General features: G+C 40.5%; 1 protein-coding gene, 1 long non-coding RNA gene and 1 other non-coding gene across 7 annotated transcripts in view; 1 reads left to right on the top strand and 2 right to left on the bottom strand.

The window, feature by feature from the left end:
- Nucleotides 1-27,895, top strand: part of SEMA5A (semaphorin 5A) — a 403,052-nt gene that overhangs the window by 84,274 nt on the left and 290,883 nt on the right. For 2 of the 5 annotated variants that reach the window (XM_059472240.1, XM_059472411.1), the window contains one exon: nucleotides 24,737-24,812. The gene's annotated coding sequence lies outside the window, so the exon portion shown is untranslated. Of the gene's footprint in view, nucleotides 1-6,221; nucleotides 6,449-6,768; nucleotides 6,951-24,736; nucleotides 24,813-27,895 lie in introns of those variants that run through there. The other 3 variants (XM_059472324.1, XM_059472152.1, XM_059472496.1) reach the window with 3 other exon arrangements.
- On the bottom strand, nucleotides 1,497-5,434 carry LOC132073482 (uncharacterized). The gene is made up of 2 exons (XR_009418501.1): nucleotides 5,303-5,434; nucleotides 1,497-1,757 (listed from the first exon to the last, which is right to left on the bottom strand). It is a non-coding gene; the product is annotated as an uncharacterized LOC132073482 (long non-coding RNA).
- Nucleotides 1,842-1,910, bottom strand: LOC132085461 (small nucleolar RNA SNORD123). Its single transcript, XR_009420223.1, has one exon. It is a non-coding gene; the product is annotated as a small nucleolar RNA SNORD123 (small nucleolar RNA).

Below are 27,895 nucleotides of genomic sequence, written 5' to 3' on the forward strand. Positions count from 1 at the left end.
GGTATTGCTAATAGGCAGCTTTTGAAACACATCAACAAAAATCACACTTGCTAAATTCTCGAGTGATACCAAGATGCACAAAAAACAATGTAAAAGAGTGGGCTGGGCTTCCTTTCAAGTCGGGAAAGACATAGGTACCTCCTTATACTCTCATTGCTCTAGTCTGGCCTGAGTTCAACTGATAACAAAACAGAAGACCAGACTGTGAGGAGGGTGCTTTAGTGTCTCAGTAAAATCATCAAAGTAACTGAATTCAGATGGGTTTGCAGTATGTGTGTTGGTGTGTGTGTGTTGGTTACTTGTTTCTATTTCTCAGTAACAAACACTCACTCATTTAATTTATTTTCTCTTTTGTCTTTGCCGAGTACTGGCTTCTATAGCCACTTTCAAGCTGTTAAGCATTTTGCTCTGTAACAATTCCAGATTACAAAGACTGGATTTAAACAACTCCATCTAGTTCTTTCCTAACAGGCAACTGAATACAGTGTAGGAGCAACTGAGGAAAATATCACTTCAACTGGACTTGTAACTTTTATTGCTGCTATCAAATGATCTGACAGGAAGTGCATGGCTGGAAAAACGCTTACAATATGTCACACAGCTTGTTAAGATGCTGACTCTCTTCCCTCCTACAAAATCCCCCTTGACAAGGACATCTACCTTACTGTGTTCACTGTCAGTCTTAGAGAGTGAAAAGGCAGAGAGCAAGTGGGATCTTGGTCACATAAATATGCTGTCTGTGCCTAACTAGAGGGGTAACTTTATAAGAAAACCCATTACTGATCAGTCTTTTGTTTGTTAATGTCTATTTGATTTACGTGCATTTTTTAGTGGATTTAAGATATGCTAAAAGCAAAACAATAAGGTTCATACAGGGGTTCACAGTAATTTAGATAAATCACTTTTTAAAAGTGACTTAGATGTTGGCCTACTTCAGGAATTTACTATTACATAAAATTAAATAGCACGGACAATTCCACCACCACTTGGTAAGCTTCTTATAGGGCTCCTAGTGCTAGATCAGTGCCACAGAAATGTTGTCTGAGTTATGAGGCCATCACAGCTTGTTAAAATTCCTTTTAGAAACTGCAAAGGTCTAATTCTGTGACACCAGGAGTTATGCCAAGTATCCTCTCTATCCACTCATCCCCAGAAAGCCCAGCACAAAACTGAAGTCTAGATGAGCTCCGAGTCCTGTGTTTTAGACTCCTTGGCAGTGAAAAAATCATATATATATGTGTGTGTGTGTGTGTGTGTGGTGTGTTCGTGCTCTCTATCCAAATTCCACTTGTACTGCTGGGTGATGTAGTAACACAGGAATTCAATATTAATGATTATGGACAAGCAGACAGAGAGGAGCAACTAATGGATTGCTAATATATACCCTGGCTTAGTTTGAAGAGGTGTCTTGGGGCTAATATAAAACAAAAATGAAAACTTAAATTAGTCTATATAAGAAAGTTGTATAAGGCAGCAGAATATATTACCATCCAAAGTAGAGGAGAAGAAGCAAATATTTTTATTATGTATTAATTTAAAAATCTTTGAATCTTGATTCAAATTTAATAGCCCTTTTGTCTCTGGTTTGTAACTTTACATCATTTCAGTCTGAATTCTGACCTATGTAAGAGACCAGAGTTATTAATATTTCCTATTATTTCTACTCCTCAAACTTTATGACTGGATTTCTCCAAGGCATTCTTCATTCTCACTCTTATCTTCCTCTTCATTTTGAAAGTATCAGTTCAGGGAATTGGCTGAAAGATAGAAAAACAGACACATAAAAATTGTTTGACTGACGGTATTCATTGTAAATTTTTTTTTCCTGGAGGAGATATGAAGGTGAATCAGGAAATGGATGGCATTTTCAGATCACATGAATCAGTACCCAAGAATTCATCATTTTCACCAAATATTTAACTACTTTTAGGAACTTGAAGTTAGATGGTCCTTTTTTAGAATTCATATAATAACTTCTTTAACTGCCTTATCTGTCAGAGACTTTAATGGAAAGAAAGGAGCAATTACTAAAAATCGCATCACAGATTTATAAATGTAAGTGCACATTTATTTATATAGCTGTGTTGAAAATATCATATGCATTCATAAAAACAAACCATTTTGTTTATAAATAGCCCTAATAATAGAAATGCTATGAGAAATATTACTTTGTCTTTTGATCACAAATGGTAAACGTGAACTCATCAGTTCTCAGGAGCCAAGTTTTAGACTCTCACCTAGCTTTTCCTAACTTATAGATATTATGGAGACCGCTCAGCTGAACCTTTTAATTCAGAACTTAATATGAGACAGTAACTTAATGGAAAACAACAAAGTTTGTAATTATTGACATTTACTTCCCTATTATTTTCATGAAGAATTGCAATAGTGTCTTTTGCTAAGACAATTAAAGTGGTGCTCAGTCTGACCTTGCCCTGTGTCTCCTAATGGGCATACACAGCTACAGCCTTTCCTGGCCTGCTTTTTAACAGTGTACTTCCCTACCAGAACCGTGTGAGGATGAGGATGGCAAACTTAAATCCTCTGGGTCATCTGCTTTCCTGGGATGAAGGTGTCATTCCTGTTTTTACACATAACAACAGCACAAGTCCCTGGTATTTAAATATGGCAGACTGGTGATGATGATGTTGCTCAATGCAGGTGGGAATGCTAAGGGCTCGCTAAACTCAAAGGCAGCGGGGCAAATACTTTCCTGAATCTCAGTGGGAAAGAAGAAAGAAACAGAAATGTAGAGCTGATGATTGGGTACTTCAACAATGTTGTGTAAGTCAGGTAAATTCAAGACACCAGACTGCACAAACTCTCTGCTCCCAAGCATTGGTTCAGGAAAGGGTGCTTGTTTGTATGAACCACTCTTCTGCCTGGTCTGCTCTGGAAAGACTCTGGTCACCAGTAGGGTTTCTCCTCAGTAATAAATGATGTGGTTAGAAAACACAAAAGTAGGCAATTAACTGTGAGACTTAAAAGTTTTCCTCTGACTGTTTTTCATGAATTAAACAAATATGACTAATGTTTTCAGTGGTCTGGAAAAAGTAACATGCAGTGGTAATAAAGACTTTGAACTCTGTGATCATGAAGCAAGAAAAGACCTTTTCCTATGATGGAAGTATAACTCAAGGTTCAGTTTTACTGAAGCTCACACCTTTTTCTATTTTTTTTTTCTTTTTAATCTGACTTAAAGTTTCAATTTACTGTATCTGACTGTTTTTCTAAATGGTGAAAGAGATACTTACTATCCAAGGTGCTTTTGATGGGTAATGTGAAGACAGGCCTTCCCTTACACTGTGACTTTCCCACCTAAACAGATGGAAATCCACCCCCTTCCCTGCTTTCTAACACTCTTTATATCCTGCCACCACAGGAATGAGCTGAAATCTGGCTTCCCACCAAACTGGCCAAAAGCCTGAAGGTGCTGTGCAGCTTTTCCTCTTCCAACTGCAGTACCATGACTGCTTCCACATGCTGCCATCCTTAATATGCTCAGTCTGTTTTGTTGGAAGGAGAGATTAAAAATTACTAACAGTGAGAAATGTAATGTCAGGAAAATACGAGGCAGAGGAGAAAGATGAGCTCCACACTGGAAAAAAAGCTGGATGCGATGGACTTGGTCTTCTTTTTTTCCCTTCCTTAAGTCAGATAGCAGAGCTTCTACTGCTGCTTTCCCCCTTGCCTGTAGCATAATATTCCTAGATTATATTAGATTATCCTTATTTATTTTGGATATAGTAACACAATGAGGCTTAGCCTAGGATTGAGACACCACCGTGCAATTTATGAAGAAACAAAAACCGTCAGCGCCTACTTGCAAGGGTACATCTGGGGATTGCATCACCTAAAATTGCTGGGCTGATTCACTCAACTCATCTGGTTTAACTCTGTAACTTAGACATAGCACAGAGTTACATGTAATATTAAAACTGTTACAGTTTCTAGTCTTAATTTCAAACATGATTAATCTCACAGGCAGTTTCAGACATCTTTGCCCTTGAGCTTTTAAAATAAAACTAAATAAAATTAAGCATTGACATCATGACTATTCTTCCATGAAACTGGTACAGAACTATAAAGTGCATGACTAAATGCTCTGTGGGTGATATAGAGTCAATATGATTCCAGTGGAATTTTTCTTAGAATGCACTGTATGCCATTAACACAGTATGATATAAAGATATAAATGTGGTGAGATTTGGGATTTTTAAAATTTTTTTTACTTATATGCCTATTGTTTCATAGCCAAACTGCAGAGGAATTTTTAGAGGCTAAAATGTACATCAGTCAGGGGGCCAGAATTTTGATAGATTTTTTTGGTTTTGGTTACACAGTGCTTTCTTTTCACAGATAAAGCAGGGAATTTTTTTTTTTTTTACACAGCAGTTGGAAAACAAATATATCTTCTCTTTAAAAGGAAAGTCTAAATGTATTGTAATAGGTGGAGGTACATAAGAAGTGTAGGACTTGTTGATCTGAAGATGTCTTAATAACACTCCAAAGAAGTTAACAGTGTAGGTATGTGAATCATCTCATATCTGCACTTACTTTGATGGCAATTTTTAGGTGTAAAACGAAGTCTTATATTTTCTGTACAAGTCTTTTCTGGATCAGAAGGAAATCACATGAGAAAGTGACCCCAGGAATTACAGTAATCACAGTAGTGGCTTCTTAAACACTATTGTTATTTATAAGCAAACATCCTTGAGTATCAGGGTTACATGACTTTATGAAAAAAAAATAGTTTGGCCTTTAGTATTTGGGTTGGGTTTTTTTAAGATCAAAAAATAATCAGAAAGAATGTTCCAAATTCCAGGACTTCATTTTACTGATAATTTCAAACTTCTGTTAATGTTTCTACTTGAACAAGTTTCTTTTATACCCTAGCCAAAGTAAAATTGAGCTATAAGTTTAAGGCAATTTGGATTTGGAACATTTGGCTTGCTGATAAGTTTTGACGCTAGTTGTTTTAATTAGCTAACTTTTATAAGATTACTCTAGCATGGATGAATTCCATGGTTTTGTTTGTTTTAATAAACTCTTACTGCTTTTAGTCTTCTAAATTGCTTGGTCTTGCTGCGAGAGTCAGTTTCTACTGCAGTTTGAAGTAGAAATGCGCAAATGCTGTCATAAAAAAAAAAAAAAAAAAAAAAAACAAAACTCCAACTCTGATGGAATTAATTACAACGCACACACGAACAGAAATAACCTCCTAGTTTAATACAGGTGAGCTGACAAAACACAAAGGCATGCGCCGAAGACCCGGGCAGCGCGACAATGCGAACGCACGTACCTGCGGAGATGCCTGCGCGCCCCGGCTGCAGCCCCGCACTGCCACGTCCCACTGTGCCACGCACGCCCCCGGGACCTTTATAGGGACTCTCCCAGGGCCTGGAAATGAACTTTTGGGGCTGACACGTCGATCGTGCCATGGGGGGGAGGGAGGGGACTAGAGGGGGCGGAGAGGGACTGGCCGCAGGCTCTTACGTGGCGGCAGAAATGTCAGTACCCCGCTCCCCCTGGCAGCGGGGCCGGGGCCGCTGCTGCGGAGCTCCTGTTGCCTACGCGGCTGCTCGCCGGAGCCCGGAGGGCTGGGACCGGGACACGGGGGCTGGCTGGCCGGCTGTGGCATGGGTGAGGGGATGCGGAGAACCGGGGGGCGCCGCTTGGAGCTCCCGGGGCGCTCCCGTGCCCCTGCCGTCCCGGGGCAGCCGCTTGCGCCCAGCCCTCCTTCTCCTCCTCTATCCGGCACCGGAGCCCCGGGCAGCGGCTGGGAGCCGCTGCGGCCCCGGCACCGGCAGCGCTGCCCGTGTACCACCGCCTCCCCTCCCTCTTGCTGTCACTCGCTGGGATTTGTTGTGCTTAGTTGTACTGGCGCTGAGGCACCCCTGCTCAGATCTGATGGAAAAGCAACAGCCTCAGGTCATGTTTTTGAGCTGTGGTGATTAAGGAATAAAAGGAAATGAAAATAAAAAAAAACCCAAACCCCAAGGACAAATAACCAGTTGCAACTTCTCAGCTGGCCCGGAGGGGGGAGCGCGGGGGAGGGCATGGAGTAATGCGAGATCGCCCCAGCCCGGGGCAGCGCCGGCTGCGGGACGAGCCGAGCCGCGCCGCGCCGCGCACCGCACCGCACCGCACCGCACCGCACCGCACCGCACCGCACCGCACCGCACCGCACCGCACCGCATCGCATCGCATCGCCGGGGCCGGGCGGCCGTGGCTGCTCCGCCCCCGCGGCGGGGCGCTGGGTCCGGCCGCCGGGCGAGGCGCGCAGCTGCCGCGCCGCAAACTTGGTGCGAGCGAGCGGAGCGCGGGCGGCTCGGCGGGGCTGCGGCCATGGCGGCGTGAGGCGGGAGCGGGCATCGGTGAGGCGGCGGCGGAGCCCCTGCCCGCCCGCCCTGCCCTGCCCGCGGCGAGCAGCCCTCGGCGCCTCCAGGTAACCCTGCCGGCCCCTCTCCCCTCCCCGCCGCAGCGGCGCTTGGGGAGCGCCGCGGGCATTGCGCGTTCCCGGCCGCCCTGTCCGTGAGCGGGGCCGCCTCCCCGCTCCTCCACCGGCTGCGCCCCCGTGTCCGCCGGGCCTCGGGGGGCTCGGAGGCCGGGCGGGCTGGGGTCCGGGCGGAGCGGCGCAGGGCGCCGGCAGGGGGAGCCGGCAGCGAGGCGGAGCGCTGCTGCCGCTGGGCTCCGGAGCCGGGAGCGCTGCCGGCGCTCGGAGCCCGTCTCGGGCATTGCCCGGCCCCACCCCCGAAAGTCCGCCGAGCCTTTCAGAACGGGCGGGCGTTCTCCCCGTAGACGGAGCTGTTCGCTCGGGACCAGACAAAACAGACGGACAGGGAGCCGCATCTCCAGAGGGGCCGGAGCCCGGACCGCGGGCGCTCCGCGCTGCGGGACCCCCGCGCCGCTCCTGCCCTCGGGAGCGCGGTCTCGCCCCGGAGAGTGAGGTGCGTGGCTGTCGCTGAGCCCCGGCTGCCGAGAGGCAGCCGCTGGCTCGGGAACGTTTCGGAGGGTTTTGTCACACTTCAGCAAGTGAAGTTTGCTCAGGCTCATCTTCTGGTGAGAGAAGAAGTGGCGTGAAAGGCACCGTCAGTTGTCTGAGTAACGTGGGTCTTCAGTGGGATGTTCGTGTAGTGCGGTTGAAACCCCGATGTGCTTTTAATCTCGCTGTTTTATTTAACTGCACTGTCTTCGGTTTGTGGCGTGACTGTATTTTGGCACTTTCTGAATTGGGGTGTTAGAGTTTACCGTTCCGCGACGATGCAGATGGAAACACCTCAGCCAATTGTATACGTATATTGTTCTGTGAGGATTGCTTACCAGATTAATGACAACTATTAGGGTTTTTTGTATCAGTCCAGATGCTGAGTCTGCATTGTAGATTGACACAGCGATAATCTGCCCGGGATTACTCCTGGGAGGCAGCTGGAGTGGGGGAGCTGTCAGTGCATCTGCTCCTCCAGCAAACCGGACTATTGGCAGGAGAGGTCTGTGCATGCAGGAATGTGCAGCCTTGTGAAGATGGTTAGAATATGCAAGATTATAGCTGTGACAAACATCCTAAAACTAAAACGTGGTGTTAAAGTTATAGTAGTAGCATGTTCTGGGAGCCCTAAGGTAGTGCATCTGAAGGTCTTACTCTCTGAAAGCTGACTAACCACTCTTGGTTTGAATTTTGGTGTAACAGCCTGATGTGGTGGTAGCCCAGCTAGAGTGATGTAAAGTAGATTTTTTTTCATAGTGGAAATTGCACTCAAATCTTATTTCTAGAAGTTTAAACATCTCCTGGTTGTTATATAAGGCTGACTGAGTTCAGTAAAGTTTGACTTAGAATTGTTGAGCTTGCTGCTGTCAAATATGTAACACATAGTCAATCAAAAGTGTATTGCTGCCATGAAAGGCTGAGGTATGGCCTTGGCTACTTTGCTTAGTAGAGTGAAAGATGTTGGTAAATTTCTGGATTTTGTGCTGTGTTCCCACCTTCCTCTCCAGCAGGTACCAATAATATAACTTTATTACATTTACTAATGAATTCACCTCATTTTCTCATTTTAATGCTGAACAGCTGTGAGGACTCCTGCGGAGAGCTAAGGTTTTGCTCTGGCATGTGGCAGTTTACTTCTCTGTTTGAGAGGTTCTTTTGAACTAAGTAGTGTAAACACTGGCTTCTGAGTTGTACTGCTTATTCCTTGGGATATTGTTACACATTTGTTTTGGTTGACAAAGCTGAAGGCATTAATATCTGAAGTGTCTCATTTCTTTTAATCTTTAACTAGTGCTGTTTTCATAAAATACTTACAGGTAGTAGGAGTGCCTATGCACTTTGTAATGATCCATAAACATGGTTGTAGTAGGTTTGTTGTACTCATTTCCTGCTGGGCAGAGATGCAGAGGGTGGTAACTGTATTGCTGCTCTTTTCAGAAGAAAGAGTTGTGTGGTCGTTTGTTTTTCACTTTCTTTTCCCCAGCTACTTAGTGAAACCACGTGGATTCTGACTTCTGTTGATACACTCTTGTTGTACAAATACAGGATTTTCAATGAATGAAGTTCATTACTTTTCAGGGAGTAGCTGTACACTACAATCTGTGAACTGCAGAAATACAACATAATTCTCCTGCAATTTTTTGGCTCTCGTGTTAGAGGTTGCATGCAGGAATTCAGCCAGGGGAGCAGCTGAGCTCCTGGGGTGAGCAGGAGCAGAGACCCGTTTCTGCCCTCTGGTCTGCAGCAGCTTTATCAGCAGTGCTGGCTGGGTCTGATTTCTGTGCTGTGGGACACGTAAGTGGATTGCTGATACTGCTATCAGTTAATAGTAGGTGTGTACTACCAGTACTATCTGTTGATAGTGGGGAGGAGGGTGTGTGAAATCTGATACTCTGCTACTTCATGTAAAGCAGAATCTAGTAATTGGTTAGTATGTTGTGATGATGGACTTCTGAATAGCAGTGAAATACGATTTAGCTTTAGATTTAACATCTGGTTTTTAAAATTTTGATATGCTCTTGGTGTTTGGTAATGTGTGTTCTGAAGTTACTATGGCTCCTGAGATGAATTGCTATTGCTATGGCCATAATTATAGAAAGCAGCACTGAGGAGCTTCTCCTTTTCTATAAAATCATTTTATGGAAATGTTTAATGGGTATTCTTGTCAATGCAGAGTTCTCCAAATTATTGTTAATCAGTCTGTTTCTCTTTCTTTATTATCATCCTTTTATCCTCTCTGGCATGTGCATGCATTCCGATTGGGAAACAGTGTTAAGTTACAGCCTCTGTGTTGGTTCTGTCCTAACGTGTTTTGCAAAGCTGGAGCTGCTTCCAAAGAACGAGTTCTTGTTTTTTTTTTTTTTTTTTTTTTTTTTTTTTTTTTTTTTTTTGTTTTTTTTTGTTTTTTTTTTTGTTTTTTTTTTTTTTTAAATTTCATTCTGATTTGTCAAACACTATAAACATTTTTCAAACTGACCCTTCTGAGGTGTGTTTGCCAACTACTGGCGCTAGGCTGGGTTTAATTTCCAGGCTGCAGCATTGCAGCTGTGACCCGTGAAAGGCAGGTGGCACTCTGCTATCTGCAGATCTCACAGACACCTGGGGAATGCCACGGCCCGAGCTGTGCACTTCAGGTACGGCTTGCTGCTAAATCTGTTGTTGCCAAAACGGGAAATTATTTAAAAAAAAAAAAAAAAATTTTTTTAATCAGTCTTTTATTTTCGTTTTCTCCATAAATATGTCCTATGTTTTATTTAGGAAATTTGCCAGTTTGCATCTAACTATAGCACATTTGCTTAACATTTGTCAGGAAGGTAGCAAATGTAAAGCAAGTTAATGATCCCCAAACTGCAGTCTAATTAACGTCCTCTTGATTTTTTGCTGGAATGTATATTCCGAAGTATGAAGCACTCAAATCTTTTGTCTTTTAGTGGATTTGATCATGCATCTATTCTCAAATTTGTGTTTTTCCACAGATACTTTGATGCAATCCAGTTGTCTGCTGTCTAGTATCAGCTCTACATAATAAATATATTAATAAGATTAATCTCTGTTTGGGGAGATTGATTTTGGAAGAAATTTTCTGGTGTCCCAGTGTATATTAGAAAATCAGGCAACTCACAGAAAAGCTGATTTTGGAAGAAATTTTCTGGTGTCCCAGTGTATATTAGAAAATCAGGCAACTCACAGAAAAGCTGACGTTTGTCAATGATAGTAGCAGGAGACTGGGGTTGATACTTAGTCTGCACTGAGGCCTTGCAATGAAACTCTTGAGTTTAACTCAACTGTTGAAACTTATCTTTTCAGATATTATCCTTTCTTTGCCAAGAGTTTGAATGACTTGTTCAGAAAGTTTAAATGCTGTGTAGCATGTTAGTTGTGCTACTATTTCCAGACTTATCTTCAATTAGCTTATCTGTTATGAAATTTCTTGCATGATAGCCATATAATACAGCTTTTCAATCTTTTTACATTTTTCTTTTTAAAATCAGGATCTGGCCTTGAGCTCCAGTATACCTTAGAATTTTTGGATCTTAATTTCTGGCAGAACTTGTCAATCTTTTCATGGTTACCAACCTCAGTAGTGGAGATTAGTTTCATTTAGGGGATGTTGATTGAGCAGCTCTGAATCTTTGGCATATAATATTCTGATTTTTTAATCCCTTGCTAGATGAATAGCAACATGCATCCATTTTGCAGTATTTGTTTAGTTTAGGAGAAGCTCAGGGAAATTATAACTTTGAAAATACTGAAATGTAACCTTTTACTTTCCTCCCTCTCTGTAATACTGGGATATGTTCTTAGGCATTATTAAATATATGTGATGAAGAAATTAGAGCACATGTGATGTCTGCAGGATTGGCTTATAATGTGAATTGGGTGGGCTGAAGAAATGAGCTGTACTGTGAATTGTGTTGATTTTCCCACTTCTTTTCTCCACCGCTCTCTAAATTTCAAAACTGAGCTGCTGTCTTTTGTGCTGTTGTCCTTCTCTGAATTGCTAGTCTATCTGGAAACTGAGAATGCAGTTGAAATGTGCTTTCTTAACTGGGAATCAGGAATGTTTAAAATAAAGTTAACTATAAGGCCTTTGTAGCTAGGGAGAGAATATTTTAATAATTTGGGGCCCTGTTATTCTGACCCAAGTAATCTTATTGCTGAATCAGTCATTTCTGTTAGTGGTGAACTCTACAGACAAAGGCATGAGAATAAATATTTGTTTGTAGTTTTAAAAGTTATTGGGCAGTTGTTCTCCACTGTGTCTTCTTCAGCATACAGTCTCTTCAGAAATTCCTGTTGCCTTTTTATTTCCCTCCTTATATTTTTTTACTGTGTCATTTTAGTGACCTGCTTTCACTGGAAACCTACAAACATTTGCATTGGCAAATATTTTGAAGGGCTCCCTGGGAGCATGGCTGAAATGACCTTCTTGTGGGACAAAATGCATGGGAGGAAACAATTTCTTTTGACCTTGTCTGATAGTGAAATTGCCAAGTACTTGAGGAAAAACTCCTGGCCTTGCCATCTTCCTATGGCCTTGCCATAGGAAGATAGGTTATGTCTGTTGCTTTGTTTCTCTCAATGTCTGTCAGAGTTTTAGGCTTTCTTTACTGAGTCGTAGTCAAAACTGAAGACTGGAAAGAAATTATCCACGGTCATTGGGCTGTTACATTAACTAACATGAGTTCAGTTGCTGATGGTCTCTTCTCTTGATGGTCTCGCTTACTTTCTCATTCTGAGCTTGCAATAGCAATAGATGGTTGTTTTTGTAGTTTTTGTCATATAAACTGTGTGTGTGTAATCCAAATTTTAGCTCCTTCTCATGCTCCAGTGCATGCTTTTCCTTGTTGCTTTTTAAACCTAAGCAATGATACTGAAATATCTAGGAGACAGTATGTACACAAAATTGTTACTAGTGTCAGGTGTTACATTACCCAGTGCTGCAGAATGGGACTCCTAGCTTAGCCAAAAGATGGGATTTCAGCTTTGGATAGTTTTCTGATAGGGCTCTTCAAGGTTTATCAGCCTGGGGCAGCCAAGAGCCTGCTGATTTCGATCCTCATCAGTAGCTCTGATGAGGAAGTTGCTAAATATGATGTTGGTACTGTTGTTGTCTGTTGTGCTCATTTTATGACCCTGTAATTCCATGTCCTAGCTCTCACTTGATAAAATACTTCAGAAAAACCCAACCAGAGAACCCCCTTAATTCCTGTCCACTGTTGACAACTTCTCTTTGTGACCTGAGCACCATGGTAAGCCGTGATTCCTGAAGGCAGGCAGATATAGATGGAGGATGCTGTGCCATCAGAGAGTGCTGTTGTAGTTTCTTGTCCTCCTTGGAAATTCTGGGACTGTGTCAGGCCATTGCCTGCTGGGTCCTTTTAGTTGTGCCAGTGTAGCTATTTATGTGGAACCAGAGTGTAAACAGTATTGGGGAACTGATCCTCTTAATGCTTTGCCTTTGAAGTACCCATGGCCACCAATCCCAGTAAGGCCCCACAGGCTCTGGTCTCAGTGTAACTGCAGGTGTGCAGTCACTATTGTTAGGTGAGGAAGGAGAAGAGGATTGTGTGTGCAGAATAAAATTCTAATAACAATGACATGTGGAGGATTTTGCCTTGGTGTTTTAGAGTGTATCCAGACAGCTTTTTTTCATGTCAGCTGAATAACAGGCAGCGAGCTCTCTTGTGGAGGCTGCCAATGGACTGAGGCACAGCCGCATGCCTGTCCTCAGCAGGAGGCTAAACTCGCCCCCTGAGGAGCCAGGTACCTGAGCAGCAACGCCTCGTTGCACTGCCCTTGAGTGTGTCAGGAGTGGGGAAATGCAGGGTAATAACCTGTTAAATACTGAAGTTCAGTCTTCCAGAGCTTGTCTGCCAGACCTTATTCTACTGAAAAATGGTAATAGGTTCTGATGCATGCTGTTGGAATTGATAGTAGAAAGCCTCAAAACCCTTCTACATTTATGTGCCAGGAGCATGAGTTCATGTGTACAGTTGTAGAGACACATAAGAGGCGAAGTTGGTGTTTGTGGGAAGAAAAACTTCTCTTGATGCATATAGGTACAAGTCTGAAAATGCTGCTACCCTGGCCTCTGGAGACTTGTCTAACTGATGTAATTCTGTTATAAGTCTTGGTCAGAGTTTACAGACTTTCTTGAATTATCCAAGAAAGTTGCTGGATTTTCCAGTTTATCTTCTGTTGCTTTCCTAAGCGCATAGTGTCAGAGTCTTTGCCTATGCATTAGCTGAATCTTTAATATAGAAGGCAACCCAGTGGAGCCTGGGCATCATCCTTTAATGGCTGGTTACAAAAAAAAAAGTGCAACTATCAACAATAGCAAAAAGAGATCTGGGCTCTAGAGCTGAATTACTGTTCTTTTTGGCATTGTTGTCTATTGTTTTACATTAATTTAATGGTCTGGGTGGGGGAACTTAATTTTTTCCTCCAGTAGTCTTTCTTTAAGCAAGTTTGCAAGTAGGTTTGATTAGAACATTCCTTTTTTGCTCACTTATCTATCATTGTCAGGAGAGATTGTTTTGCAAATTTATTTAATCTGAAGGCCAATGAGATCAGTATTGAATTTTGAAGAAAAATAATCTTGAACACTTAATTCTGATATTTAACTTGAGCCTTTATATTTTGCTCTCAAACCCACAATTATAAAGTGCTCTTAAAATAACTTGAGCAAGCATGTTATTTTTCTTAGAGTGCCCCTGTGAACTCATTGCTGGCAATGGTTCTCTGCCTCTTGGGAAAAGGACACATAGGCCTTTTTATAGGATGGTTGTTGACAAAGCTTATCCTTCAGCTTCACTTGTAGAGCTGCTGTGTTGTGATTGTTTTTTTACCAAAAGGCTAAAAAAAGAACTAGTTTGCTGTGGAGGCATATCACTAATATTTTAATAAGAGGAAATATAAGTCTTGTTTAACTGGAAATGTAGGAAACTCCATTTGTTTGTGAGGAACAATTCATGTGCTTAACTTACCTTTCAGATTTACTGTGAATTCTGTATCCTGATTTATAATTGCATGTGTTACTTTGTTTTTTGGGATTTAGCATGTCCCGTAAAAAAGTTGTTTGAACAAGAGGTTTGCTTTTTTTTTTTCCTGGTACTCTCATCAACCTTAATCTTTTTTATAAGCCTCAACTTTCTGACAGTGCAAACACTGAAAATTTTGGAAGTGGCATGCAGTAAGTGGAGCAGTTGACACCAGGCCTGTTCCCAGCTCTGTGCACACAGTGACACCTTCAAAGACTTGTTTGTAGCTGTAGATCTAGTCTAGAGGACCTGATTACAGATGAAACCTGAGAATCTAGAGATTTCTCGTTTTAACTTGCAGCTTTAGTTTGCTTCTTGCTGAGTTGTCCTTTTCTACATTGTGAAAAGTGTTGCTTTATGATGTCTGGGTAACTTGTCTCCTTCTTGAGTATTTGGGGACTAAAACTTTCTAAGCATTAAAAGAAATTTTGCATGTGTTGAATGTTCTTGCTTCCACAAAAAAACTTATTTTCTATGAATCAATCTTCATTTGGAGAATAGAGTTTCTGTGTTTGTATTAATATCTATAGATAGTTGATAATTGGAATGATCAGTCTTTGAAAAAAATGTCTGTTTCTGAATATTATTCATGTTGCCTTTTAGGTACTTTAATGCCATCTTTCATCCCAAAACATTAAGAAGAGAAAAAACCCACAACCTTTGGATTAGTAGTAGCATCTGGTTTTACTTTCATAATTGTCGTACTTGCCCTAAAATCACTTAGGGTTGTGTGAACTGGAATGCTCATAGGAACCTTAGTTTTGTGACTGAATGGGAAGGATTGAGTTAACAAGGCTTAGTATTATATTTTTCAGATTTATGTGTCATATTGTGACTGAAATGAGTTTGGAATTGCTCTGCCAGGCAGGTGACTAGGGAGAAAGTGAGGAGCAGAAGATAATTTCTTCAGCTTTAGCAATGGTAAAGGGTATACAAACTAGTGGTTTCTTCTTCTGAAATGTTTTATTTGGCTCCTTTTTGCCACAGTAGTTCCCAAGATTCACCATTTAAACAGCATTTGGGCTTATAACTGTAGTCTTTATGTTGCAACATGTGGAATATGTAAAATTTTCTTAAGGAGTGTTCATTGATGTTTTATCTTTCTGTAGTTTTAAGCCTAATCAACAAGAAGGGTAATGTAATCCATGAAACAGAGAGCAGCTAACTGGCAAACTCTAAGTGATGTCCAGTTGTTAGAAGAACAACAAATTACTTGTTGGTGGAATTGCCTTGTTAAGGTTTAGGGCTGGACATGCTGCAGTGATCTCAGACCTAGGGGGAGGTTAACAAAGCTTGGGAAGAACGATGTACCACTGATAGTGAACACACAGAATGCAGAATTTAAGGGCCATGAAGACATCTGGCAGAACTCCCAAGGCAATGAAGAAACTAACAAAGCAACTGTGCTGAAATCAGCTCTGTCTGGGTAAAGGGTAATTCTGGCAGGGGCAGAATTCAGCTCTGTCTGGGTAAAGGGTAATTCTGGCAGGGGCAGATTGTGGCCACCAACTCACAGACTGCTGACCCAAGAAAACCTGACTCAAGAGAAGCACTGAGTATGGGACTAATTAGCATGGGAAGCAAGAGAATAATTTACCTATTATGGTAAATATGGGCATCTATGGATGGAATCACTTTTGTCTGGCAAGATCACTCCCAGTGCATTCAACTGTAGCTCAGCATGGGAAGTGAAGGATGCAAGTCAATATTCAGAATCATTGAAATGGTACTTCTTGTACTTCTGGCAGTAGTGTTTTCACACTTGCAGTCCTATAGAGAAGATTTTGTAGACTCTGTATTTAAATATCATCTGTGAACTATGTTTTCTTTAAACCTTCTTTACTCAAAGCTCTATTTCAGTAAGTCCTGAAAGATTTACTGCTAACTCTTGCCAAGTTTCTAATGTTTCCAGACCTGTTGGAATGAGTCCAGAGGAGAGCAGAGCTGGAGCACCTCTTCTGTGAGGACTGACTAAGAGAGTTAGAGCTGTTCAGCCTGGACAAGAGAGGGCTCTGGGGAGACCTTGTGGCACCTCACAATACCTAAAAGGGGCCTTCAAGAAAGCTGAAGTGGTACTCTTTGCAAGGACATGCAGTGACTGAACAAGACGGAATGGCCTTAAGCTAAAGGAGGGTAGATTTAGATTAGCTATTAGGAAGAAATTCTCTGCTGTGAGTGAGGGTGGTGAGGCACTGGAGCAGATTGCCCTGAGAAGTTGTGAACTCTCAGTCTCTGGAGGTGTTCAAGACCAGTCTGGATGAGGCTCTGAGTAACCTGGTCTTGTGGAAGGTTCTCTGGTCATGGCAGGTGGTTTGGGACTAGATGATCTATCTGGAAGGAGGTTGTAGCAAGGTAGAGGTTGGCCTTTTGTCCCAGGCAATGAGCAACAGGACAAGAGGAAATGGCCTCAAGATGGGCCAGAAGAGATTCAGGTCAGACATCAGGAAGAATTTCTTCACTGAAAGGGTGGTTAAGCATAGGAATGGGCTGTCCAGGGAAGTGGTGGAGTTGCAGTTTCTGAGTGTTTACGATGGGACTGGATGTGGCACTTAGTGCTGTGTTTAGCGAACAAGGAGGTGTTCCATCAAAGGCTCCATCAGGAGGTTGGTTGGGTGTTCCAAAGATTGGAATAAATGACCCTAGAGGTTTTTTCCAGTCTTAATGATTCCATGATCTTCAAGGTCCCCTTCCAAACCTAATCATTCCATGATTCAGTGATTCTGGTGCCTTACTTAGTGTGGCATAAAGCAAGCTGGAGACACAAGCTAATTGCCTCCCTCTGGCATTTCTGTTACAGGCAGCTGCCTGTAACCTGTAGATCACATGTTCCATTCATTCAAGGTTCTGACCCATCAAGGGAAAATGAAGTATAACACATATCTGAAGTAAAACTACAGTGTTGATAGTTACTTTAGTAATGTGTGACAAATCTATATGAATTAAATGAACAATGTGCTGGACAGAACTTATTTGAGCAATAATTGCTGTGTAGAAATTGTTGGATGGGGCTCAGTGACCAAAATTATTCTAGCTAGATAACTGGTTCATAGTAATGTTCCCTCCTTACAGTAAAACTTATGTGTATTTTAAAAGATTCATATTAATAGTAAAATATGTGACACATGTAATTTTCTAAAGAACTCCTTGCAAACAGCAACTATAAATGCTTCCTGGTTTATTCTATGAATGGTCAAAATTACCCTCACCTTACAGTTCTTCCACATATTTGCAGGGGTGCTTGCTTTCCCCTCTCTACACACATGAATTCACCTCAGTTTTGCAGTCTATGCTAATTTGTCAAGCGGTGGCACAGGCTAGATAATAGATAATAATCTCTTCATTTGTATTGTCAGATTGGTGCTGTAGTATCCCAAAGTAATAGTGGAAGGAGAGAGAAGCCTTTCTGCTGGGAAGAACTTATTAGCTTCAATCCAGTGGTTAGTGTGCAAGCTTGTTCTGAAGACAAAGTGAATTGAAACAGAGATCAGGACACTGTTCTGATGTTGATAGTTCTATTTTGAGCTCTGAAGAGCTCATCACTTTGAAGAACAAAGAAATATTGGTATCAAATATTGATTGTGTAATATCCAAAATTCATAAGCTTCTTAACTTTATTCTAGCAAGCTGGACTGCAGGGATAAATGCAGCAACGTTTGCTGGAGAATGAAAAAAGTTAATAAAAGAAATACCATTTGAATTAATCTTTCATTATTAGTGGGATCTTTTAAAGGCAGATGTGATTAAATGATTTAACTGGATTCAGAAAATATAATTGAATCAGAAGAATTTTTGTAAATGATGAAGTTAGGTTAATTTAGATGAACCAGAAACATGGACAGGCTAATTGGACTACACTAATGTACACATATAATTTTCTGAAAGCTGATGAGCATTTTATCAGTGCAAATGTTTCTCCACAGTTTGCCTCTGATTTGATGGTATATCTTGCCATGCTCTTAGTACAGCCAGTGATTAAGTGTCTGTGTTCTGTAAGATTGAAGTGCAGTTGTTATGTTTTAATTTCTAAATTCTTCAGGTTCTGCTGCCTCAAACTGCAGCTGCAGTTCTGAAAGTGGCATCAGTAGGTCCTAGTATGGTAATTAAGATAATGTGCTGTAATATGTTGCTTTTGTAGGGCTCTTAATTAAACGTTAGGTTGCTTAATGTTAATGAAGAGGGGTGGAATATTGAGGGTTGACATTTAGCTCTACTTCATTTAAAAAAAATGGAAATAAAAGTTCTACACTGTTTGTTATCTTCATTTTAGATTAGCAATGCTAATAAAATGAGCTCTTATGCTCTGTTGAGTTCCTTTTTGCTGTGTGTACATTTTAAGGCCAAGCCAAATCAGAATATCCCTTGCTTTACTATTTAGTAATTTGGCTGTTCTTGTAGATCTTGATCTGTCCTGTGCAGGATAATGCCCAAGGCATTCTGCTCCAGCATTCTGCTTTGGGTTAAATGTGTGTAAATGTATTAATGAACAGATAGTTCTCTAGAATTTCTGGTGTTGTTAGCTGATTGCTCTCTGCCTAATCCATCAATGGTAAGAACGTCTTTTGAATTTTGTAAGTAGGTGGAATTACTCTTCTTTGCTTTCACTCTGCAGTGAGTCAGCCAAGATGGTGTCCCAGCAGGGGAAATTGTGTCTGTGAGCAAGCTGAAGGTTGCCATCAGGAGGTTGCCAAATGTCCTGTTAGTGCTATCACATGCAAGACATGCAGGTCACCTTTCCTGCATTCCCTCAGCCCAGGCTGCGTGTATTGCTGTCAATACTGAACTCTGAGCAAGCGGGGGGCTTGGGCTGGCAGGAGCTGCTGGCACTCACAGAGCTGTCAGGATTTTTCCTGCTGCTTTGTGTCCTGAAGCTTAGGACAGAGAAGGGCAGCTGCTGGTGTGTAGGTGGGTGGGGGTTTTTCAAGGAGCAAAGATAATGATGTAGGTGGTGGGCAAGAGGGGAGAAACAGCTGGTAGAAATAACAGGTGGGATAGGATGTTTTGGGTGAGTGGGAATAGAGGGCTTCAGAGGAAACCAGAGCCTGTGTGCCATAGGAGGACAATGTGGTGGGAGCTAGTAGATGGGCAGCTGCAATTTTGTGAAAGCCTTTCTCCCTTCTCTCCAGCACTACACACCTGGCAGCCCACTGGGGGCACAGTGTTACCCTCTTATTCTCACCCTGACTGCTCCAGCATCACACTCCTTTTAGACTGGATCAAAAACCAAGGTGCCAGCTAACCATTTCCACAGCTGCTGCACTGCTTTTCTTAAGTGCTTAGAGGTACACAGTTAGCTAATGAATGCTAACACAGAGTTTCTCACACACATAGCTGCTTGAAGCCTCATGGCTGTGTTAATGTCAATAATTGGCAGGCAGGAGGAGTTGCTGTATAATAGGAACTACAGAAACCAAATTCCAAGTTGGAAAACTGGGTCAGGCTAATTGAAGTAATGTCACCAGCTCTGAGGGTGGACAGTGTTCTCCTTTGCATGTTGAAGGTCTGTGGATCTACAGGGCTTTCAGCTGTTCTCCAGGTATGAACTTCCATGCACCTTTTTTTAAATTTGTTTTGTGTTTCTTTTGTGAATTATTATCTGCTTTCCAGTAGAAGTCTAATGTGGATGATATGATCCTATGCATGTGTTATGGAAATAAACAAATTAATTTTTCAAACTTATAAAATGCATCCTGGTTTGTGGTACGCACAAGAGATCAGCAAAACCATTGCATAAATTAAAGCGTACACTCAGTGTGAAATGATAACAACTTTGTTTTATATCTTGGACAGAGGTATTTGGATTAGTGTGGCTGCTTCATAACCCAGACTTTTTACTCTCCACCTTTTATTTCTGGAAAAATAAAAATGTAGTATTTTTTACCAAAGCAGTCAAAAAGCCAATATTTTCATTTGCCTGAGAGCTTATGATCATCAGAAGACTTATGAAGTATTAATACTTAGTTTGGTGTGAGAACGCAGTTGAAATAGGTTGGAAAATCATGGTGGACTTCTGCCTGAGTTCTATTTATTGTGGAGAAGATGGAACACAAAATATTTGCTTAAATTATCTGTAATACAAAGTATACTCTGAGATAATAATAAAAAATTCTATACAGCTTCTTTATTCCACTGTCAGCACATCCAGACTTTCCTTTTCCCCCCTGTGTCTTTAAATATCTTCTTGAAAACCTTTCAAAGGTAGTTTTATTAACCTAACATAGTGCAGATGTTGCTAGTTCGAGAAATAAGTCACAATGACTTGTAGTACTGTGTCAAAAATATCATTTAGAGATTTAGAATGAGGGGAGCAATTAATGAACAGTCTTCACTACAAACAAATGTCAGAGACTCCTCCAGGGCTAAGCTGTGCCATATTCATTAATTGCTCTTTTGAGCAAAGTTGGTGATGATGAGTGGGTTTAATTAAGTATACCTGAGAAAATCCACAAAAACAGATCCAAAGTATTAGAATGAAAGATTTGCATTTGATTTAATAAATAAAGACCTTTTCATTCTCAGGGGTTTTGTGCTTCATGTAACTGTTTCTGGCTGACATTTCTCCCTGACTGCTGAGTTGTCCTCACTGGAAAGTGGCAGACATGTCTCATGGTTTGCTTCAGGATGCATGCCAAATACCATGCCCATATTTAAGTCTGTATTATTAAATATGTATTAAATCTGTCATAATGGAAGATCTCTCTCAGAACTCTACCTGTTGAAAAATGGCAGGAGAGGGAAGAAGCATATGTGAGTAGAAAGATAGAAATCTTAAACTGCTAAAGCTCATTCCAAACTTGCTAACCCTATAACCTTGCTAAAAATACCTCCTTGGGAAAACTCTGTATATTCATGTGTTAAAAAAAAAAAACAACAAAAAACCAAAAAAGCTCCCACCATATGTAAAGCTGTTTTTTTTTTTTCAATGTACTTTTGTGGCTTACAGGTCTAAATTGAAACTTGATAAGTGGTGGCCCTCAAAATCCATGTTATTATGTGAAATACAGTGACACATGTATCAGCATGGGGTTTTTTGTTACATTTTTGGTTCTATTTTGACAGGTGTAAGAGTCTGCCTAGAAGGAAAAGGCTACTTCTGTATCTTTTCCGTGCATTGAAATGAAAATTGCATTAATATATAAAAAATACTATTAGTTTGTGTTTTGATGAGAGAGTTCTGGGGGAGGGGGCCCTTTTTATTTATACTGCTTTTAGGTGTTTGTTTTGCTTTTATTTGTACATTCTATTGTGTAAAGTCAATCAGAATGTGAAGAACAGTATAGTGAAAGTACTCATAATTTTCAGTTTTGAGCCAAGTGGTAACTTGAAGCTTTAATAGCCTTTCAGTACCACTTCAGAAATGGAGAGGTGCCATTGGACAGACATGTCAGAACTTAGTAAAAATAGCATATCCTACAGTGGGCATTAATCCAGAAATCTAAATTTAGCATTGTATCCTGGATAGAGTACTGCAGGTGGTCACATGCACTAAACTGTATTCAGCACCCTCTGTTATTCAAGCAGGTCTCAACATTCTTATTTTAAACATTTTATGGTGTTATGCAAGGCTACCTTACTGTTATTACTGTGGTTCTTTATATGGCATCAAAATGTGAGACGTGTTTCGTAGGAATTAAAACAAAGCCTTAGCCAGAGATGTTTAGTGTCATGGTTCTGCGTGAATGGAAGGCAGTGGCACAATGCCAGCTGACTTCAGCTGGGAGTATTAGTAGATCCTGACTTATTTCTGATAATACATATAAACACACAGCCAGCTGGCAGGTTTGAGTGTGATTTATTTCACATTATTCTCTTTTGCTTGTAGCATTCCAGTAGAGTTTGGCCAAATAGGCTTGAAGGAAAGTTCTATCCGTGCATTAGGGGAATGTAAAGCTTGAGGAGAAACAGAGCTCGGGTATTATGGTTTGATTAATTACTTGAATATTTATGCAAATTACAGTAGGTTCTGATGAGTGTCATATGGGGAAAGTCTGTACTGACCTTTTCTTTCCATTTATTCTACCCCCTTCTTCCTGTTTCTGGAGCAATAGAAGGACACAGGATTTTTAATAACTGTGGGCAGCAGGTTTCTTTAAAACCCACTGGAATGACTTGTAGAAATAAGAATTTTCTTATGACATAATTACTGAGTACAGGTGTTAGTTTTTGTGTTTGTTTTCAGATAGGGAAACAAGAGCATATGTTTCTCACTCTCTCTATAGATGACTATGTGTGTGGGCAGGGTGTGGGAGAGAGACGACAGAACTCTGTGTGTATGTAAATATCCTCCTAGAGGACAAACACCTAGGAAAAAGATGGTTTCCGTTATTTTTTATATTTTAACTATATGTGATCATATTTTTTTTTTATTCAGAGAGTATTACTTAATGGTTTGGAGGTTATAAATAGACTTCTGACTTTTTAACATGATCTGTAAAGTGAGAGACTGCTGCTTCACATTTTCAGATTCATCTGCAGATCTTTATTGCTTTGGTCACAGTTTTTTTTTAACAGCAATTCCTTGTCATATTGAATACTTGTGAGTATTCCAACAGTTTCTTGGGTGATAAAAGAAATTATTCATTTTTAATTTAGATGATGTCTGATATTTTCATTACTTTCACATGCAAGAGTTTAGGTAATGCTGGGGTGGAGAGGCTGGATTTTTAGGTGTAATATTCATGACTAGAGTGAAGAGAAAGCCATTCATGTCTACTAAAGGGGACACAACGAGTACACTGGGTAAGATGGAAGTGTGATTTTTCCAAAGATTCGTAGCAGAAGCTTATTCTGTTTATTTGCCATAGTAGACTACTGGCAGGCTTCAAAACAGTGATAAGATTGAGCAATACTTGTGTTTTAAAAAGGCTGACAAGGAAAACACCCACACAGATAAAGTGTTTAATAAAGGTAATTTTAAGTGATTGCAAATGCATCATGTCTTTGTGGAAATGGAAGTGCTCAGTAAACCTAAACCCAGTGGCCTAAGCAAGTTTGCTTTTTTAATTATAAATCTTTGCTATTGTAGGAACAATAAGTTAAAAAAAACCCATAAAAACAAACAAGAAAAGTAAGCTTTTGCCCTCCAATATAAACCTGGCATTAATGGGTCTGTAGTGTGGTGTAGTGTCACAAGGATCTCTGCTTCTTATTTGCATTTGGAGGAGCAAGTGTTACAGCCGTGAAAGTGAACAGAGTTGCAAGGGCAGCAGCCACACTGAAAGTTGGTGCATTAGCTGGAAGCAGAAATGAGTTCTGTGGATCTGGTTTACTTTCCAAGTGAAATTGATGTATGTGGGTAAGTGCAAGCACCAAAATGAGCCTTCTAAGAAAGTATTCAGTACAGGATGAATTTTGGGAAAGCTGAATGCTGTGTCATGAGATCTAATGAAGTTGTAGTTATTGTCTTAGCATGACACCTATTATAAAGGCACATAAATAACAGATTAAGGAAAATATGGGCATGTAATGCCTTTCTCCTGTCTAAGGGAGAAACTAATATGTACAAGCCTGTGAAACCTTTTGTAAAGGAGTTTAGACTGCTTCAGTGTAAGGTGCTGCATGGGTAAATAGGTCAATTATATCCAAGTTCAGTGAACTTATTTTAAAAATAATTTTAAAAATTGAGCACTAATAAGATTTTAATACTCTGATTAAGAAAAAATTGCCTTGCTGTTCTAGTGTTAGTGCGAACAGCAACATGAACAGTTGAAAAACACATTTAAGATAACCAGAATTTTATAAAAATAAAGACTGGAGATACCAAAATTGCTCTAAATTCTTCTATGTTCTAAGATTTAGAAAAAAAAAAAAGGCAACAGCACCTTCTGCCCCTTCCCTGAAAATGACTGTTTTAATGCTCATTTCAACTACAGCAGTTGTGCTGGCCTAGATGGGGGCTAGAGGAAAGAAGACTTCTGAAGGCTGAGCTTATGCATGGACTCCTCTTCCCCCTCAGCTTCTGTGCTTCTCAGTAAATGCACCCTGTGCAGGCAAAGCATTTTTGATTCATCTCTCTGAACAACCACATCTGTGGCTTAGATGGTTCATCTCTTTTTATAAGAAGGATGTAAGCTTCACAGAAATAAATTATTCCCATATTGTTGTGAGTTTTTGCACTAATTTTAGACAAAGATGCTTTAGATGAGGGGAAGAAAGTTCTCTGTCTTGTTTAGGTGATAACTGGAGACTTGCATGAGAAGTAGAAAATGTGGCTAGTTCTTTATAATATGACATTTTAGGACAGATTGACAAACAGCTTGAACGACATTTGAAATGTGAGATGTTGTAAGAACTCACTGCCTTTGCTGTGTGTAAACACTGCTGTGAGAAAAACAAGCTTTTATTTAAAAAAGAAAAATGATGAGGGAGAAAAGAGCAAGTTATGCCTTGAGCTATTTCCTTGTATGATTAACACCTGGGCTGTCTTCAGAAAATGGCTTGTCTTTCTGCTTTTGTAATTTCAGAGTGGGTATTGACTGAGCAGTAGGGGGCTTTTTTTCTTTATCTGATGCCTTTCTGAGTTCTTTGCAGCCTCCTGACTCTGTTAAGAAGCTAAAATTGCAATTTTAGCTATCAGGCATAGAAATCATTAACAACATTTATTGACTTCTAAACACTCTGCTGTTATCTCGATGCTGTCAGATCACCTTTGCCCACTTTCTACAAAACATAATTGAAAACAATGAAATTTCTCAACTTTTGTGGACAGGTTACAGACTGGAGAAGATTTTTATCTGAGAAGACATCATTCAAGATGAAGCTATAAGAAGCTGCATGTGCTAGAGGTAAGGACAGCTTTAACAAAGAAATCTTGACAAAAAAACCCGTGTGCCTTTTCTACTTTGTCCTTTGCGTTGAACCAAGGGATGTTTTGCAGAGGTCAAATAAGAAAGTTGTAGTGGAGCTGACACAGAAATCCATTCATGCTGACTTCAGATTTGTAGGTTTCAGTATCTGTAGCTTCCTTGCATAGCTCAGTTCTGTTTTACAGTAACAATTAATGCTTTGGTTTTGATTCTTTAGGATTGATTTATGTATGAAGCTCGTTTGAGAGAACAGGATAGATAGCTTTGCCACTGCTTCAAGTGAGGAAATGAGTGAGAATAATTAAATGCAGCTTTAAAGTAGTCTTATGTATCGAAGAGCATTCTCCATGAGGAGTAATAATATCCTGTCAACTAAGAAATGAAGAAAAGGTAAAGAGAAGATAATTTAAATTAAAAAGCAAAGAAATCTTTTAATAGACCAGAAAGTAGGACACAAAGCAAAAAGGAAGCATACTGTAAAAATGTAAACTCTTTTTTAATAAATTAGCAAACCAACACATTTCTCTTATATTTCACTTTGTATTTGGAACCAAAGCTACATGCAGATACATCTTGCTGGAAATATGTGATTATTTTTAATTAGAACCTTGCACGTTTCTTTGCATATTAAGTACAACAAAAGAGTTAGTAAATTGATCTATGAGAATGTTAGAAATAAGGTAAAAGTAACCTGGATGTTTATAGTTGTTACATACTGACTTTGACAGTCTGGGTACTGTAAGATCTCCCATGTTTTGGAGTACCTGTGAAAACTGGGAGTGGTGACAAAAATCTGCTTTCTAATGCTGTGTAATAATATCATTTGGAGCAAGCCTTTGGCCTTCCAGATATATCTGGATTATATATGGATTATATCTGTTCTGAGGATGACATAGCTGGAACAATCTCCCACCCTCCCCCTCAAATTATGTGTTGATAAAGAAAATAAAATACTACCCCTGTTTGCTGAGCTTTGTTTCTTTTTGTCACTTTTGTGTGCTTTTCCTATCATAGATTGATCCTCCTCTGTAAATTTACCAGACAGTAACACCTACATAGGAGTCCTGTATCATGAGACACTGGGAGCTTAAAATGCTCATCACATATATGTATATGAACTGTACTATTTGTCCTGATCTGGAATATGTCTTTGATATTATACTTTTTAAATGCTGAATATGTTGTACTGCCAAAGGAAAATAATTCTCCCTGCCATCCATTGTGCTTTTTTTCAATTTAAGCAGGTTTTACCAAGTTCCTGTCAGGTTGGGGTGCAGTGGCTTTGTGTAGATTAAGCACTAAAAATTGTGTCAGAAGGATAAAAGAAAGGTTGAGAGGAGTGGTCAGGAAGTGGCAGGGTGTTAGGAGATGGGTTTGGAGTGAGTTCAGAGTGAAGAGGCTGATCAGGATGCGTGGGAAACGGATACATTTTTCTCAGACACAACATGCGGAAGGCTGGTATCATTTGTTGGGAGGAATGTGATGAAAAATGAGACTCTGATAACTGTTTGAAGGTTGGAAAGCAATCTTTGATATATTGTGAAATACGTGTCCAGTGACATTTCCTAAAACCAAGGATGGCAATGCTGGCAGATCCACTTCAGATGAGGTGTTGTAATTTTTTTAGCGTTGCTACTCTGTGAATAACAGAAAGTAACACTTCTGCTAAGCAGTAGAAGTGTTAAGGCTGTGATGTGCACAGGGAAGGTGCTGTAAAGTGGCACCTGGGGCTGTGGTGTGGCACAGGAAGGTGTCTCACAGCCACTGCTGCAGCCACCTCTCAGGGCCAGGCCTGGTGTGGGAGTTCTCACAGAGCTGGTGGTGTTAGCACCGTAAATAGCTCTGGGGCGCTGTCCTGGTGCATCACCTCTGAAAGAATTGAAGTGGTCATCAGACCATGCCCACAGTGGGTACTCCCTCCAGAACTCCTTGGGCAGAGGTTTGCTTTCAGCTTTGCTGAAGTGCCTGGGTTCTCCCTGTGATTTCTGAGGTTATTGTCTCTGGCACTGAATGTGCGTGCAGCACAAAGGTAGCCATACACTCATGGGTATTATGAACTCAAATTTACTGCCAGAACGTGAATTCCAATCATTATGGGGCACCTAACATTTAAATAAAGAAACAAAATTACTCAACCTTGATAATTCCACTTGCTGCATTCATATTTATCATTTTGGTTGTGCAAGGGAGGGAAGGAAAACTTGCCCTGACATGAAGTGCCAAGCTCAGCTGGACATCAAGCTCCAGCAGGTGTTCTTGAGGGATGAAGGACCTGCAATTTGCAAGAAGCCTGCTTGGGAGTAGAGGGCTGTCTGCTTTTGGACAGCAGATTTGCAACTACTTGCTGAAACTTTGGCCCAGTGACTGTAGTTGCTGTTGGCCTCTTTGGAACACACAGAAGCTTGCTTGCTGTACCATGGTGATTAGAAAATATTAATTTTGTTATGCACAAAAATCCATAATGAAAGTCCTTAATGAAAGGTTGACCATTTTCTGCTACTGTTAATTTCTAAACTTTTTTTTTTTTTTTTTTGCAAATGTAATTGCTGCTATGATTACAGAATGCCAAATTGAGTTTGGGGACATATGCAATATTCTTTTACCACTAGTCTAGTCAAATAATTTTTAATGAGACAAAGAGCTTGTTGAACACCCAAATTGGTTTGTTTACTTCAGTAGCTTAACTGCATTAAAATCAAAGAGTTTGCATGGGCAGGGGGTAATCTGTGTCATTGCTGGGCACCATTAATCACTCCCTCGACTGAGTGCAACACTTTTGAAAAGTGACTTATAGATGATTGAATAACTTTACTCTCTACACCATTAATGGCTCCCAGCAGGCTGCTAGTCTGCAATCACAAACATCTGTGCATTTGAAAGTTTCCACTTCCCCAAACAGAGACATATTTTACAAAGAAAAAAAGAAAAGGGAAGAAAGGGGAGAATTTGTTATTGTGTGAGTGGTCTTTTGGAAAAAGGGCTAGTGGAAAATGTTCATGCTTTAATTCTTTGTTCATGCTTCTATGTTAAAGTGTCATATGAGTTTACCTTGAGGTCTTAAT

Source organism: Ammospiza nelsoni, chromosome 1, assembly GCF_027579445.1.
Source record: "Ammospiza nelsoni isolate bAmmNel1 chromosome 1, bAmmNel1.pri, whole genome shotgun sequence".
Lineage (NCBI taxonomy): Eukaryota > Metazoa > Chordata > Aves > Passeriformes > Passerellidae > Ammospiza > Ammospiza nelsoni.